We start from the raw sequence: 11,442 nt of genomic DNA, 5'->3' as shown, positions 1-11,442 counted from the left end.
AGTGTGTGTGTGGGACCATCTCCCAGTGAGAGTCAGTGTGTGTGTGTGTGGACCGTCTCCCAGTGAGAGTCAGTGTGTGTGTGTGTGGGACCATCTCCCAGAGAGGGTCAGTGTGTGTATTTGTGGGACCAGTGAGGGTCAGTGTGTGTGTGGGATCATCCCCCAGTGAGGGTCAGTGTGTGTGTGGAATTGTCCCCAGTGAGGGTCTGTGTGTGTGTGAGTGTGTGTGTGTGTGTCCTGACGAAGGGTCTCGGCCCGAAACATTGACTGCTCGCTTCCATGGACACTGCCCGACGTGCTGAGTTCCTCCAGCGTGTTGTACGTGTTTATTTGACCACAGCATCTGCAGTGTACTTTGTGTTTGCTGGAAAATTTTTCTGTGAAGTGCAGAGTTCGAGCAGAACCCTGTCCCTGACACATGAGAATCAGATTGAATGTCACTGGTATGTGTGGTGAAATTTGTTGTCTTTGCAGCAGAACAATGCAAGAGACGATAATAGAAAATAACTGTGAATTAGAGTAAGTATGTATATAAATAAATAGTTATATGAAAATAAGTAGTGCAAAAAACAGAAATTACAAAACATACAGTGACGTAGTGTTCATGGGTTCAATGTCCATTCAGAAATCTGATGGTGGAGGGGAAGTAGCTGTTCCTGAATCGTTGAGTGTGTGTCTTCAGGCTCCTGTACCCCCTCCCTGATGGCAGAGGGGGAGAAGCTGTTCCTGAATCACTGAGTGTGTGTCTTCAGGCTCCTGTACCTCCTCCCTGATGGCAGAGGGGAAGAAGCTGTTCCTGAATCGTTGAGTGTGTGTCTTCAGGCTCCTGTACCTCCTCCCTGATGGCAGAGGGGAAGAAGCTGTTCCTGAATCGTTGAGTGTGTGCCTTCAGGCTCCTGTACCTCCTCCCTGATGGCAGAGGGGAAGAAGCTGTTCCTGAATCGTTGAGTGTGTGTCTTCAGGCTCCTGTACCTCCTCCCTGATGGCAGAGGGGAAGAAGCTGTTCCTGAATCGTTGAGTGTGTGTCTTCAGGCTCCTGTACCTCCTCCCTGACGGTAGCAATGAGAAGAGGGCACGTCCTGGGTGATGGATGCTGTCTTATTGAGGCATCGCTCCCTGAAGATATCCTGGATACTATGGAGGCTAGAGCCCGTGATGGGTCTGACGAATTGTACAACTCTCTGCAGCTTACTTTGATCCGGTTCGGAAGCCCCCCCCATACGACGGTGATGCAGCCGGTTTGACGGCTCTCCACGGTACAGCTGTAAAAGTGTTGAAGGTGACATAGCAAATCTCCTCAACCTGCAGGTGGAACTCAGCCGTGGTCAGGCCTTCCTGGCAGCGCCAACAAAGTGCACATCATTATTCGTTATTTCGCATACACACACACTGAGACAGACAAACTGGCCCTCACTGAGGTTCCCCAATGAGAGACGGTATGTATACGTCAAACGACCCAGTGAGGGTCAGTGTGTGTGTGTGTGTGGGACCATCTCCCGGTGAGGGTCAGTGTGTGTGGGACTGTCCCCCAGTGAGGGTCAGTCTGTGTGTGTGGGACCGTCCCCCAGTGAGGGTCAGTGTGTGTGTGGGACCATCCCCCAGTGAGGGTCAGTGTGTGTGGGACCGTCCCCCTGTGAGGGTCAGTGTGTCTGTGTTTGTGGGACTGTCCCCCAGTGAGGGTCAGTGTGTGTGTGTGGGACCGTCCCCCAGTGAGGGTCAGTGTGTGTGTGGGACCGTCCTCCAGTGAGGGTCAGTGTGTGTGTGGAATTGTCCCCCAGTGAGGGTCAGTGTGTGTGTGTGTGTGTGTGGAATTGTCCCCCAGTGAGGGTCAGTGTGTGTGTGTGTGGGACCGTCCCCCAGTGAGGGTCAGTGTGTGTGTGTGGGACCGTCCCCCAGTGAGGGTCAGTGTGTGTGTGGAATTGTCCCCCAGTGAGGGTCAGTGTGTGTGTGGGACCGTCCTCCAGTGAGGGTCAGTGTGTGTGTGGAATTGTCCCCCAGTGAGGGTCAGTGTGTGTGTGTGTGGGACCGTCCCCCAGTGAGGGTCAGTGTGTGTGTGTGGGATCGTCCCCCAGTGAGGGTCAGTGTGTGTGGGACTGTCCCCCAGAGAGGGTCAGTGTGTGTGTGGGACCGTCCCCCAGTGAGAGTCAGTGTGTGTGGGACCATCCCCCAGTGAGGGTCAGTGTGTGTGTGGGACCGTCCCCCAGTGAGGGTCAGTGTGTGTGTGGGACCGTCCCCCAGTGAGGGTCAGTGTGTGTGTGTGGGACCATCCGCCAGAGAGGGTCAGTGTGTGTGGGACCATCACCCAGAGAGGGTCAGTGTGTGTATGGGACCGTCCCCCAGTGAGGGTCAGTGTGTGTGTGTGGGACCATCCCCCAGAGAGGGTCAGTGTGTGTGGGACCATCCCCCAGAGAGGGTCAGTGTGTGTATGGGACCGTTCCCCAGTGAGGGACTGTGTGTGTGTGGGACCATCCCCCAGAGAGGGTCAGTGTGTGTATGGGACCGTCCCCCAGTGAGGGTCAGTGTGTGTGTGGGACCGTCCCCCAGTGAGGGTCAGTGTGTGTGTGTGTGTGGGACCATCTCCCAGTGAGGGTCAGTGTGTGTGGGACTGTCCCCCAGTGAGGGTCAGTGTGTGTGGGACCGTCCCCCAGTGAGGGTCAGTGTGTGTGTGTGTGGGACTGTCCCCCAGTGAGGGTCAGTGTGTGTGGGACCATCTCCCAGTGAGGGTCAGTGTGTGTGGGACTGTCCCCCAGTGAGGGTCAGTGTGTGTGTGTGTGTGGGACCATCTCCCAGTGAGGGTCAGTGTGTGTGGGACTGTCCCCCAGTGAGGGTCAGTGTGTGTGTGTGTGTGGGACCATCTCCCAGTGAGGGTCAGTGTGTGTGTGGGACTGTCCCCCAGTGAGGGTCAGTGTGTGTGTGTGTGGGACCGTCCCCCAGTGAGGGTCAGTGTGTGTGTGTGTGGGACCGACCCCAGTGAGGGTCAGTGTGTGTGTGTGGGACCGTCCCCCGGTGAGGGTCAGTGTGTGTGTGTGTGGGACCGTCCCCCGGTGAGGGTCAGTGTGTGTGTGTGTGGGACCGTCCCCCAGTGAGGGTCAGTGTGTGTATGGGACCGTCCCCCAGTGAGGGTCAGTGTGTGTGTGTGTGGGACCATCTCCCAGTGAGGGTCAGTGTGTGTGTGGGACTGTCCCCCAGTGAGGGTCAGTGTGTGTGTGTGTGGGACCGTCCCCCAGTGAGGGTCAGTGTGTGTGTGTGTGGGACCGACCCCAGTGAGGGTCAGTGTGTGTGTGTGGGACCGTCCCCCGGTGAGGGTCAGTGTGTGTGTGTGTGGGACCGTCCCCCGGTGAGGGTCAGTGTGTGTGTGTGTGGGACCGTCCCCCAGTGAGGGTCAGTGTGTGTATGGGACCGTCCCCCAGTGAGGGTCAGTGTGTGTGTGTTGTGTGGGACCGTCCCCCAGTGAGGGTCAGTGTGTGTGTGGGACCATCCCCCAGTGAGGGTCAGTGTGTGTGTGTGTGTGGGACCGTCCCCCAGTGAGGGTCAGTGTGTGTGTGTGTGGGACCGTCTAACAGTGAGGGTCAGTGTGTGTGTGAGACCGTCCCCCAGTGAGGGTCAGTGTGTGTGTGGGACCGTCCCCCCAGTGAGGGTCAGTGTGTGTGTGTGGGACCGTCCCCCAGTGAGGGTCAGTGTGTGTGTGTGTGGGACCGTCCCCCGGTGAGGGTCAGTGTGTGTGTGTGTGGGACCGTCCCCCAGTGAGGGTCAGTGTGTGTATGGGACCGTCCCCCAGTGAGGGTCAGTGTGTGTGTGGGACCTTCCCCCAGTGAGGGTCAGTGTGTGTGTGTGTGGGACCATCCCCCAGTGAGGGTCAGTGTGTGTGTGTGGGACCGTCCCCCAGTGAGGGTCAGTGTGTGTGTGTGGGACCGTCCCCTAGTGAGGGTCAGTGTGTGTGTGTGTGGGACCGTCCCCCAGTGAGGGTCAGTGTGTGTGTGTGGGACCGTCCCCCAGTGAGGGTCAGTGTGTGTGTGTGTGTGGGACCGTCCCCCAGTGAGGGTCAGTGTGTGTGTGGGACCATCCCCCAGTGAGGGTCAGTGTGTGTGTCTGTGTGTGGGACCGTCCCCCAGTGAGGGTCAGTGTGTGTGTGGGACCGTCCCCCAGTGTGGGTCAGTGTGTGTGTGGGACCATCCCCCAGTGAGGGTCAGTGTGTGTGTGTGTGTGGGACCGTCCCCCAGTGAGGGTCAGTGTGTGTGTGTGGGACCGTCCCCCAGTGAGGGTCAGTGTGTGTGTGTGTGGGACCGTCCCCCAGTGAGGGTCAGTGTGTGTGTGTGGGACCGTCCCCCGGTGAGGGTCAGTGTGTGTGTGTGTGGGACCGTCCCCCGGTGAGGGTCAGTGTGTGTGTGTGTGGGACCGTCCCCCAGTGAGGGTCAGTGTGTGTATGGGACCGTCCCCCAGTGAGGGTCAGTGTGTGTGTGTGTGTGTGGGACCGTCCCCCAGTGAGGGTCAGTGTGTGTGTGGGACCATCCCCCAGTGAGGGTCAGTGTGTGTGTGTGTGTGGGACCGTCCCCCAGTGAGGGTCAGTGTGTGTGTGAGACCGTCCCCCAGTGAGGGTCAGTGTGTGTGTGGGACCGTCCCCCCAGTGAGGGTCAGTGTGTGTGTGTGGGACCGTCCCCCAGTGAGGGTCAGTGTGTGTGTGTGTGGGACCGTCCCCCGGTGAGGGTCAGTGTGTGTGTGTGTGTGGGACCGTCCCCCAGTGAGGGTCAGTGTGTGTATGGGACCGTCCCCCAGTGAGGGTCAGTGTGTGTGTGGGACCTTCCCCCAGTGAGGGTCAGTGTGTGTGTGTGTGTGGGACCATCCCCCAGTGAGGGTCAGTGTGTGTGTGTGGGACCGTCCCCCAGTGAGGGTCAGTGTGTGTGTGTGGGACCGTCCCCTAGTGAGGGTCAGTGTGTGTGTGTGTGGGACCGTCCCCCAGTGAGGGTCAGTGTGTGTGTGTGGGACCGTCCCCCAGTGAGGGTCAGTGTGTGTGTGTGTGTGGGACCGTCCCCCAGTGAGGGTCAGTGTGTGTGTGGGACCATCCCCCAGTGAGGGTCAGTGTGTGTGTGTGTGTGGGACCGTCTAACAGTGAGGGTCAGTGTGTGTGTGAGACCGTCCCCCAGTGAGGGTCAGTGTGTGTGTGGGACTGTCCCCCGTTGAGGGTTAGTGTGTGTGTGGGACTGTCCCCCAGTGAGGGTCAGTGTGTGTGTGGGATTGTCCCCCAGGGAGGGTCAGTGTGTGTGTGTGGGACCATCTCCCAGTGAGAGTCAGTGTGTGTGTGGGACCGTCCCCCAGTGAGGGTCAGTGTGTGTGTGGGACTGTCCCCCAGTGAGGGTCAGTATGTGTGGGACCGTCCCCCAGTGAGGGTCAGTGTGTGTGTGGGACCGTCCCCCAGTGAGGGTCAGTGTGTGTGTGGGACCATCTCCCAGTGAGGGTCTGTGTGTGTGTGAGTGTGTGTGTGTGTGTCCTGACGAAGGGTCTCGGCCCGAAACATTGACTGCTCGCTTCCATGGACACTGCCCGACGTGCTGAGTTCCTCCAGCATGTTGTACGTGTTTATTTGACCACAGCATCTGCAGTGTACTTTGTGTTTGCTGGAAAACTTTTCTGTGAAGTGCAGAGTTCGAGCGGAATCCTGTCCCTGACACATGAGAATCAGATTGAATGTCACTGGTATGTGTGGTGAAATTTGTTGTCTTTGCAGCAGAACAATGCAAGAGACGATAATAGAAAATAACTGTGAATTATAGTAAGTATGTATATAAATAAATAGTTATATGAAAATAAGTAGTGGAAAAAACAGAAATTACAAAACAAACAGTGACGTAGAGTTCATGGGTTCAATGTCCATTCAGAAATCTGATGGTGGAGGGGAAGTAGCTGTTCCTGAATCGTTGAGTGTGGGTCCATCCGGCCCCTCCTGACAATCTCCTCTGCACCCTCTCTAATCCAGGCTGAATCCTGGTGAATCTCCTCTGCACCCTCTGTAATCCAGGCTGAATCCTGGTGAATCTCCTCTGCACCCTGTCTAATCCAGACAGCATCCTGGTGAATCTCCTCTGCACCCTCTCTAATCCAGATAGCGTCCTGGTGAATCTCCTCTGCACCCTCTCTAATCCAGACAGCATCCTGGTAAATCTCCTCTGCACCCTCTCCAATCCAGACAGCATCCTGGTGAATCTCCTCTGCACACTCTCTAATCCAGGCAGCGTCCCAGTGAATCTCCTCTGCACCCTCTCTAATCCAGGCAGCATCCTGGTGAATCTCCTCTGCATCCTCTCTAATCCAGACAGCATCCTGGTAAATCTCCTCTGCACCCTCTCCAATCCAGACAGCATCCTGGTGAATCTCCTCTGCACCCTCTCTAATCCAGACAGCATCCTGGTGAATCTCCTCTGCACCCTCTCTAATCCAGGCAGCATCCTGGTGAATCTCCTCTGCACCCACTCTAATCCAGGCAGCATCATGGTGTTACATGACACAGTACAAAAACTAGACTGAATTACGTTAAAGCACAACACAGAAAAAAAACTACACTAGACTGCAGACTCACCCAGGACTGCATAAAGTGCCCAAAACAGTGCAGGCATTACAATGAATAATAAACAGGACAATAGGGCAGTAAGGTGTCAGTCCAGACTCTGGGTATTGAGGAGTCTGATAGCTTGGGGGAAGAAACTATTACATAGTCTGGTCGTAAGAGCCTGAATGCTTCGGTGCCTTTTCCCAGATGGCAGGAGGGAGAAGAGATTGTATGAGGGGTGCGTGGGGTCCTTCATAATGCTGTTAGCTTTGTGGATGCAGCGTGTGGTGTAAATGTCCATGATGGCGGGAAGAGAGACCCCGATGATCTTCTCGGCTGACCTCACTATCTGCTGCAGGGTCTTGTGATCCGAGACGGTGCAATTTCCGAACCAGGCAGTGATGCAGCTGCTCAGGATGCTCTCAATACAACCCCTGTAGAATGTGATGACGATGGGGGTGGGAGATGGACTTTCCTCAGCCTTCACAGAAAGTAGAAACGCTGCTGGGCTTTCTTTGCTATGGAGCTGGTGTTGAGGGACCAGGTGAGATCCTCCGCCAGGTGAACACCAAGAAATTCGGTGCTCTTTACGATCTCTACCGAGGAGCCGTCGATGTTCAGCGGGGAGTGGTCGCTCCGAGCCCTCCTGAAGTCAACAACCATCTCTTTTGTTTTGTTCACATTCAGAGACAGGTTGTTGGCTCTGCACCAGTCCATTAGCCGCTGCACCTCCTCTCTGTAAGCTGACTTGTCGTTCTTGCCGACAAGACCCACCACGGTCATGTCATCGGCGAACGTGACGATGTGGTTCGAGCTGTGTGTTGCGGCACAGTCGTATGCCGAGCCTGGAGGTCCTGAGTTATAGGGAAAGGTTGAATAGGTTTGGCATCTATTCTTTGAAATGTAGAAGATTGGGAGGAGCTTTGATAGAGGTATGCAAAATCATGAGGACGGGTCCTCTGAGATAGTGACACAGGAATTTAAAGTTACTGACCCTCTCCACCTCCAATCCTACGATGAATACTGGACTTCTGGTTTCCCTCTCCCAAAGTCTACCATCAGTGCTGTCCCAATTCTGCTCACCAGACCTGGAATACCTGGCGGTTAAGTGCCGACCATTTTACCTACCACGTGAGATTTCCAGGATCTTTTTGGTAGCGGTATACATTCCACCCTCAGGCCAATATCAATCAGGCTTTAGATGATCTGAGCAATGGGATCAACAGGCACACCCTAACACCTTCACCATCGTTTTGCGAGATTTTAAGCAGGCCGGTCTGAAAAAATCACTAAGCAATTACTATCAACAGATCACTTGCCATACCAGAGGAAACAACGCACTGGATCACTGTTACACCACCATCAAGAATGCCTACCGTGTTATTCCACACCCTCACGTCAGGAAGTCTGATCACCTGGCTGTTCTTCTACTCCCTGAGTACAGGCAGAGACTGAAGACTGCAGCACCAGTGGTGAGGATCAAGAAGGTTTGGACAAGGGAAGCACAGGAGCGCCTACAGGACTGCTTTCAATCGGTGGACTGGACTGTATTCAGGGATTCATCTTCGAACCTGGATGAGTATGTTGCAGTTGTTACTGACTTCATTAAAGTCTGTGTGGATGAGTGTGTGCCCACAAAGACTTACTGTACATTCCCAAACCAAAAGCCATGGATGAACCAGGAGGTCCGTCGTCTGCTGAAGGCTAGATCTGTGGCATTCAAGTCTGGCAACACAGGTCTGTACCACAAAACCAGGTATGATTTGCGGAGGGCTATCTCAAGGACGAAGAGACAATTTCAAACGAGGTTGGAGGCGACATTGGATGTATGACAACTCTGGCTGGGTTTGCAAGACATCACTTCCTACAAAGCGAAACCCAATAGCATGAATGGCAGAGATGTTTCACTACCAGATGAACTCAACACCTTCTCTGCCCACTTTGAAAGGGAGAACACAGCTACGGCTGTGAAGATCTCTGCTGCACCTGATGACCCTGTGATCTCTGTCTCAGAGGCCGATGTTAGGCTGTCTTCAAAGGGGGTATACCCTCATAAGGGGGAAAGTCCCGATGGAGTGCCTGGTGAGGCTCTGAAAACCTGTGCCAACCAACTGGTGGGAGTATTCAAGGACATTTTCAACCTCTCACTGCCACGGATCGAAGTTCCCACTTGCTTCAAAAAGGCAACAATTATACCAATGCCTAAGAAGAATAATGTGAGCTGCCTTAATGACTGGTAGCACTCACATCGACAGTGATGAAATGCTTCAAGAGGTTGGTCATGATTAGACTGAACTCCTGCCTCAGCAAGGACCCGGACCCAAACCCATTGCAATTTGCCTATCGTCACAATAGGTCAGTGGCAGACACAATCTCAATGGCTCTTCACATGGCTTTAGACCACCTGGACAACACAAACACCTACGTCAGGATGCTGTTCATCGACTATAACACAGCATTTAACACCATCATTCCCACAATCCTGATTGAGAAGTTGCAGAACCTGGGCCTCTGTACCTCCCTCTGCAATTGGATCCTCGACTTCCTAACCGGAAGACCACAATCTGTGCAGATTGGTGATAACATCTCCACCTCATTGACGATCAACACTGGCACACCTCAGGGGATGTGTGCTTAGCCCACTGCTCTGCTCTCCATATACACATGACTGTGTGGCGAGGCATGGCTCAAATACCATCTATAAATGTGCTGATTGTTGGTAGAACCTCAGATAGAGCTGTTCAGCAAATCAGGAACAGCTTTATCCCCTCTGCCATCCGATTCCTAAATGGACACGACACCACTTTTTGAAATACATATCATTTCTGCTTTTTGCATGATTTTTAATCTATCCAATGTATGTATTTATCGATTTACTTATTTATTATTATTATTACTTATTTTTTCTTAGATTACGTATTGCGTTGAACTGCTGCCGCTAAGTTAACAAATTTCGCGACACAGGCCGGTGAGAATAAACCTGATTCTGACTCTCATACCTTCTACCTGATGGCAGCAGTGAGAAAAGAGCGTGGCCTGGCTGGTGAGGGTCTTTGGTGAATGCTGCTTTCCTGCGGTGATGTTTCATGTAGACATGCACAATGGTTGGGAGGGTTTTTACCCGTGATGTCCACTACCTTCTGTAGGATTTTCAGTTCCCATACCGGGCCGTGATGCAGCCAGTCAGCGCACTTCCCACCGCACGCCGAGGGAAGTTTGCCAGGTCAGACCTCTACAGACACCTGAGGGGAATAGAGGCGCTGTTGTGCTTTTCTTTTCGCAATTATATTGACATCCTGGGTCCCGGGACAGTCATCGGAGATAGCGACGTCCAGCAATTTAAAGTTACTGACCCTCTCCACCTCTGATCCTGCGATGGTTCCGCTCTCCTGAAGTTTACAATGAGCTGCTTGGTCTCACGGAGTGAGAGGTTGTTGTCATTACACCGCTCAGCCGGGTTTCCAGTCTCCCTCCCCTATGCTGAGTCAGCCCCTTCGATACAGCCCGCAGCGGAGACCCCCACAACCATCGGGGCTCTAAACCTGTCTTCCTCTGTTGTTTGTCAGTCTCCGTGTCTAGTTTTCTTTTTTGGAGATAGATAGATACTGTATTGATCCCCGAGGAAATCACAGTGTCACAGTAACATTACAAGTGCACAGATGTACAAATTTCAGAAGAGAAGTAAGAAAGATTTAAAAAATAAGTTAACAGGTGGGGCCGTCATGATGTAGGTTGTTGACTCACTACAGGACCTAAAGGCCAAGGGTAAGAATGATCTCATATAGCACTATTCGGAGCAGCGCAGTTGTCTCGGTCTGTTACTGAAAGTGCCCCTCTGTTCGGCCAATGTGGCGTGCTTAGAACATAGAACACAGGATAGTACCGCACAGTACAGGCCCTTCGGCCCACAATGTTGTGCCGACCCTTAAACCCTGCCTCCCATATACCCCCCCCCCCCCCTCCACCTTAATAGAAGTGCAGAGGGTGAGAAACATTGCCAGGGTTTTCCGGAGGGTCCTTTGTTCTACCACGGCCCCCAGTGTGTCCGGTTTGACTCCCGTAACGGAGCCAGACTCTCTAATCAGTTTACTGAGCCTGTCGGTATCCCCCGTGTTGATGCCATTGCCCCAGCTCACCACCGCATAGAAAATGTACTGACGACAACAGACTGGTAGAACGTGTGAAGGAGAGGCCTGCATACTCCAAAGGGCCTCGGTCTCCTCAGGAAGTAGAGGCGACTCTCGCCGTTCTTGTACACGGCCTCTGTGTTGGTGCTCCGCTCAAGTCTGTCATCCTGGTGAACGCTATTGAGAAATATACCTGACATAATCATTATATATTCCTGAAATATAACCACTATGTACTAGCTATTTACTACACTATGTAATCACTTCTAGGTACTCAATATTACTATGTATTAGTCTACCAGACACATTTTGTTATGTATTGTTTTACTAGATACTTTGTACTCTCTTTGCTACATACTGTGGCACTTACAGGACACCTGTTTAGCTAGCTGCTCTAATTAGCTGAAATGTACTCCATGTATTACACTCAGCCTTTGTTTAGTAAGAGATAACGGTGGCGGACAGGATGGTGCGAGCAGGAATTGTAATGTGAGGGAGGTTGTCTGGAAAAAATAACCTTGGCCAGGAATAGGGCCCCAATGCGAACTGGAGAGAAATACTGGTGGCGCACCGAGAGCTAGGCAAGAGCGATTGATTAGTTAATGTATAGATGATATGCAATTAAAAATTGATTGGGTATGCTGATGAAACCGAAATGTAACTGAGATAAGAAATGACTATAAAGAATGCTGTACACCGGAGCTCGGGGGGCTTTCGGTGACAAGTTCATCGATTGCCTCAGCCTGTGTTTGCAAATAATGGTTTAAACTTCTC

General features: G+C 53.0%; 1 long non-coding RNA gene across 1 annotated transcript; it reads left to right on the top strand.

Moving 5' to 3' along the window:
* The first annotated feature begins 581 nt into the window (after positions 1–581).
* Positions 582–11,369, top strand: LOC140717745 (uncharacterized). Its single transcript, XR_012096592.1, has 2 exons — positions 582–1,436; positions 9,453–11,369. It is a non-coding gene; the product is annotated as an uncharacterized lncRNA (long non-coding RNA).
* Positions 11,370–11,442: the final 73 nt, after the last annotated feature.

This window comes from Hemitrygon akajei, chromosome 28 (assembly GCF_048418815.1).
Source record: "Hemitrygon akajei chromosome 28, sHemAka1.3, whole genome shotgun sequence".
In the NCBI taxonomy this organism is placed as follows: Eukaryota; Metazoa; Chordata; class Chondrichthyes; order Myliobatiformes; family Dasyatidae; genus Hemitrygon; species Hemitrygon akajei.
Note: the sequence above shows the minus strand (reverse complement) of the source record. Positions and strands in the feature narration are given on the sequence as shown.